Source organism: Muscardinus avellanarius, assembly GCF_963383645.1.
Source record: "Muscardinus avellanarius genome assembly, chromosome: 3".
NCBI lineage: Eukaryota > Metazoa > Chordata > Mammalia > Rodentia > Gliridae > Muscardinus > Muscardinus avellanarius.
In genome coordinates, this window is record NC_137788.1 from 77,365,242 (window position 1) to 77,371,577 (window position 6,336).

The following is a 6,336-nucleotide window of genomic DNA, read 5'->3' on the forward strand; positions in this document are numbered from 1 at the left end:
CCCAAACAAGCAAAACTGCCAGGATTATTATGGTAGACCCCACTACCCCGCCCTCTTTTTTGTGTTAACGTGATAGTTGACCACCACTACCCCCTAGTTATATCTGGCTTACTATGTTTCTGGTTTCATACCAATTCTTTCCTGACTTAGCAAAGTATAAAGAATGACTTGTGTTCAACAACATGCATGGTGAGAACTGCAGGCTGAAGAGACAAAATAGGAAAGGAACCCGAATTGTGGAGCACCTCATCCAGGCAGCAGTGTTAGCCAGGGACAAGGGCAGAGGACACCTGAGAAATATGAGCAGGGTTCCAGTGCCATCGTATTGAGGGTAGATGATGTAAATAGAGAGGTGGTAGGAAGGAAAACCTACTGGAGGAAAATCCTGGTTTTCTGTGTTCCTGAGGTAATGTGCTTTGTGCTTTTCTTAGGATCCTTTTGGTTTCTGTAGCTCTCCCTGGATGGGGAGCGGTAGTGTGTTCAGTTTGGAACACAAAACACAGTTTAGGTAGTGCATCAGGCCCTTCTAGTGTATATTTTCTTAATGGCAGAAGCCAGAAAAAGAGACAGGTGGCCTTCAAAAATTAATAGCTCTTAAAAGGCATAAGGAAATATAACTTAAGGAAATGTTCTTGTCAGGCATTGGTGAGAAGCTGTGTTTTGGGGGTGATGTTAATTAAGAACATTTCCCTGTTGGCATAAATGTCTCACATTTTTGCCCTTGGTGCTCAGCTCACCATGAGCACAGTCAATTCACAAGGTAGTTTTTGTAAATAAAGGTTCTGGGCAAGCTGAACGTGGTCCAGAGAGATATTAATGAGAGGGCAAGGGGAAGAGTTAATGAAAACACTTCCTGGTGGAACATAAACTGCTTTTTGGACCTGGAGAATGCTTTAAAATTATTTTCCCAAAACCCTGTGGCGTTTCTTTTCTAGAGGAGATGAGATGGGGAGAGATGACAAATAACTCCGTTTTATTATTTTCTTTTCTCTCATTCTCCATATTTTCAGTGAGGAAAATTGGTCATCTATTTTGGCAGCTTCCCTTTTATTTGCAGAACCAATTATATTTTTAGTGCTTGATGCATGGTAAATACACCCAGGCATCCCCCGGCTTAAAAATAATGAGTTGGTTATTTGTGCATTTCTTCTTTAAAAGTAGTTAATTGTATGGCAAGTATAAGCCCCCATCATATGGTTCCTTTAAACTTCAATTCCCCTGGAATTTGTTTCTAGTATTTGGGATGTACAGTTTAGTTGTTCTTTATCATTCATTGTCTTTTGAATATTCTGAGGAAGAAAAAAAATTCTGAGTAGAAAAAAAAATTAGGCCAATCATATAGTGATTTGAAATCTCAGATTTCAGACAGACTGAAACCTGAGACCACTAGTATTTGGAGATCTACAAATTTCATAACCTGTATCATTCCAAGGGGGCTTTTTTTTTTGGCCATCCTCGGGAAAACGTGGCTTTCTAGAATGGTATGAAAATCAGAGACTGTGGTTAATTTTTTTCTTTTTTAGATTGCGGCCTTCTCTGGAATTTTCATCCACTCAAAGGCATGATGAGGCCATCTAGAGTTATCTGTGCTTTTCAGTAGGAGTTAGACCGCGTCTCTTTAGTTGGAGGAAAATTTAGCAAGCCCTTTAGTTTACATATCACTTTGCAGTTCCCCCATAGTTACATAATTGGTGTTGTGTACGTCCATCGTAGAGGACATTTGATGCTCATTTATTAAATATGCTTGCTGGCTGCTGCCGCATCTTTGTTCTGGACAGACAAATTACCTTTCTCACACTGAGCTTCCACTCTGGGGAATTAAGCCTCCACCACTTTAATTAGCTTGGAAGTGGGGGGTTGCAGTTCCTAATAGACTCAGGCTTTTAGTAAGTTAGGGAAAGGGTGAACCGAGAACTTCCTGGGAAGCTCAAAATGTCATTTAAAAACCATAAAAACCTAATATATATTATTTCATTTTGGTAATTGCAAACAGATTGTATTTGACGACTTTGTGGATTGCCATTTCTAACTTGAGATGTTGAAGTTAGACTTGCATTGAGCTACATTCTTTAATCTATTACACATCATTAACATATTGATTCACATATTTACGATATTTATGTAACATTAAGTGACATAGCAGATCGTGAATACTCAGGGAAAAACAACCTGTGAAGATTTGGACATACAGTTTTTCCACACACGCCCCTACAGGTAAAGACCCGAGTATGGGTGAATAGATGTCGCATGGGGATAGCAAGATAATAACGACACTGCCCGTATCTGTTCAGCTTTTATTAAGGTCTCGGCACAGTGGAGAGTGCTCCTGGATATATTCTGTAATCACCCTAACAGCCTTCTTATCCCGACTTTAAGGATGAGGAAACTAAAGACACAGGCAGTTTAAGTGGCCTGCCACAGGTTACACAGTTGAGAACGTTGGCCCAAAACTTCCTGGTTAGGGACTTGGCTCTGAATGTCCCCATGATTAAACAAGAAAAATCCTAATACTTTATTGGTACCTCGTACTTATACATCATACTGAGATGTGGAGTGAAAGGCATCTAGAGGCACCATACTTGGTGCATTTCCCTTTACATCTCACGCCCTCCCTCCCATTCTCTGCACGTTATTGAGATTGGTATTGGTCATCTTGTATCTGTACGTAGCATTATTTAAACTGTTAACCTTTATGTCTCTGTACCCCTTCCTCCCTCTCCTTCCCTTAGGCCCCTTCCATCCCTTTATTAGAGTATCCACTCTTCCGAAGTCTCTCTTTTTTTTTTTTTTGCTTATCAGTTTTTATCTAGCGAGACTTGTTTCAACAGGGTTACGCAGTTCATTGTAGAACTTTACACCAGAAACTTTCTGAAAAGTCCATTTACTGTCTCATTTTCTCTGCTGGCAAAACTGCCGACAATGTTCTGCTTTAGTTCTCCACTGCCAGAGTAAGTAGTGTAGAAAGGATCCATCAAGTCACAGTTGGAAAGTAATCTAATAAAAGAAGATTAGCGAATGTGAAGAAGACAAAAGCAGTCATGTTTGAGTTTAATATCTCTCCAATTTAGCATTTTAGCTAAGATGCCCGTTTTTATTTCTTGCAGGTCTGCTAAAAGGTCAGAGTAATGCAGAATGCGTGCCTTCATCTCAGATTTTGTTCATCGCAGGTGGATCCCATGTGTCTTCGGTAGACAAGTCACCTTTGTAGCTAGCACCAGTGCCAGCTCCATGCCATTGCACCTTCTTTAGTCTTGATTGCCCTTCCCGCATTTATTGGTGTATTAAAATGACTGAATATGAACATTAAGGACTCCATGAACCTGGGCTAATGGGAGACTGTAGAGAAAATGAAAAAAGATCCACCGGAGGACATCTTTGGGGGGAGGGAGCTTGGGGGGAGGGAAATGACTAATGAAGCTAATTAAAAGAAGCATTCAAATCTGCTTTCTACCCTCATTAACAATTAGCAGGGCACTGGCCAGAGTTTGTACCCTGTGTTTTACCTTAACAACATTCTATTTGCTCTTTGTATATTTAAGTGTTGTAAGGAAACGTGTTTCAATCAAAACTGAACATGAGATAAAGGAAAGCGATGTGGCTTTTGTGATATTCTATCACAAACACTTTTATTGTATCTCTGTAAAATACAATGTATGTATGCATGTAAGTGTTTTTGTCCTAATGTTGCTACCCCCATGGCAAAGATTAAAAAAAAAAGAATTAAAAAGAAAAAAATTGGAAAAAAATCAGGCTCATAAGCAGCTACTGTGTAGAAAATTCCCCCTACTTCTAATTTGCTGAATGAAGAAAAAAATCTTTTATTTGTGATATTTTCAGAGACATTTGCTCTAGTATGGTGTATTTAAATAATAAAAACTTAAAAGAAAAATATTCAGTGGAGTTTGGGCTTCAACACTGCTTTTTTTCTCTTCTGTATTAGGGGAAACGTGTGGTTTTTTTGTTGTTTATTTGTATTTGAGGGTTGACAGAGGAGGTATGTCTATTTATTCTCTGAGCCAATAAGGTATTCTTCAAATTACTTAACTGCTATTTTTGTCAGGGATCTAAAACAATGATTCTAACGGAGTCTTTTTTATAAGTTGGGATATTCTGTTAATAGCACTTCAGTTCTATTCCAGTGAATCTTTTGTGTTTACACATAAATACTTGTTGGATTCTTCAGCTGTTTTGTTTATTCTTGTTTCTCAGTGGGAAGGGCTTGGGTGTTGATGAAAGCATGTTAAAGAACATGGCACAACCACCTTGTTCTCTTATCAGGTCTATAGCTTTCGAGGGAAGTAGTATTTCTAAACCATATCTACATGTGATTTGAAGTTTTGTTAGTTATACGGCCCCAGGACCCTCGCGTGATCTTCCTTCTTCAGTGGGTGAAACAGCCGTTTCCTGGTGAGCTTTTAGACTACTGTGGTCTGCTCTGAGAGTTGTTTGTTTTACTCTGACACTCCTCCACTGATTCTGCCTTTCCATATGTTTGCCCGGGGAGGATTCCGATTTCATTTAGTGGTATTCTTGAGAAAGTTGTTAGCTCCTGGTTGCTGTTCTAGGCAGCAGAGTCTCCGCGGTGCCTCCGTTGCTTGAGAGATGCCCTGGGGAAGACAGGGCCCCAGAACTAGCTGGGCCCAAGGCTGATGCCTGAACGAGGAAAAGCCTTGTAGGCTTGGATGCTTTGGCAGCCCGACCAGGCTCGTTATATGTAAGCAAATCTCAACTTCAGCTTCTGTCAGGCTCATAAAACTAGGTGTGTTTCTACTTCTACTTTTTTAAAAAATGGCTTTTGTTTCAGAGAAGCTCCTCATCCAGACCCTCTCTTTGAGACTAGGAGAAGGTCGTTTGGGCAGCTCTCCCGTGGCACACCTCAACCAAACGGTTTCCCTTTGAGAGCTTTGGTGCTTCCTGCTTTCAAAGATTGCAGGCCAGGAGGAAAAATAAATCGTTCCTATTGCAAACCTAGCAGCCTCCTCTAGGAGAGTTAAAGGCAGAGAGTTAAAAATGTGAATTGCTTGTCCAAGGTTTATTAAAGAAAATGCAAGAAAAAAAAGTGAAAAAAATCACATATATAACAATATCTGTGAGTTAGATCCTTGGGGAATTTCTCTAAACTTATTTTGGTTCTTATGTCTTTTTTTTTTTTTTTATTTTTCTTTAAGATCCTCTAAAGGAATATAGGCTCTTATGGTAAAGGGGGAAATTGTCAATGCAAGATTGCAAGCATCTTTGGCATTCTTTTTGGCATAAGTGCAAATATACTACGTAGTGTAGAAATTCAAAAGAGGCGGGTCATAACTTTTAGTAATAATATGGTGGGGCATTTAGTGATGTGGGGGCCGAAGGCCATCACAGATTTTAAATGAACTATTATGTGGCTGGTTCCTGAAGCACTGCTGCGTATGTAATAATGAGCGTCTAAAAGCATTTCTTAAGTTGCAGACCTATAAGATTACAAATGTCACTCATGTTAGTATAATCCACATGCAAGTGATGAAGCCTTCTCTTTGATGTGCTAAATTGGAGAAGGACTAATGGAGCTATGAATATACAATAGAATATATTTAAGTAGTAGTCTTGCTTTAGGTAAAACACTTTCTTGAAACCAGAGGCATTTCAAACAATAAAACCTGACTCTAATGGGGATGCTCTGTGTGGATAGAAAGCTACTGAAAACACTCAGGTTTATTCTGAGCAGTGACTGTGTGTACTTCCTCCCCCAATCCCAACGTTGCTTAGAAGAGAAAAAGAAAAAAAATCTCTGAGCTCACCCACCTCTTATCCATTGCATTTGTGATGTTATTAGTGAGATTCATGACACTGTCCCGAAAGGAGTTATTTAATATTAACCACGTAATGGAGCAAGATGGTCCCCAGTCTCTATAAGCAAGTGCAATTACAAAATAAAAGCAAATGTTATTCCTGAGCCCTTGCTGAACTTCTGATAAAAATTATGTTTATGATACATATAAATGTCTCAGTCATACAAATCGTCGCTCTTGCTAATGAAACAATTTTGTAAAAAGATTGTCCTCTAAAAGAGTTAATTTTTTTTTTCTTTAACTTATCTGTCTGGTTAGATTTACACATTCTGCAGAGCAGGGGAGCCTGAAGACTTTCCAAACCAAATCATTTGCCACAAGAAACTATTTCCAGCTCTTTATGATGTATTAGGAAACAGTTTAACATGGACTGGAGTATCTTCTAAAATGCAAAATGAGAAAACTGTCACACCAAAATGAAGTCTGTGGAATTGTCAGCCTCTTAATATTAACTATATTTAAATTCTTTCTTTTGCCCTTATTAGCACTGATATTTGAAACAAGTAAT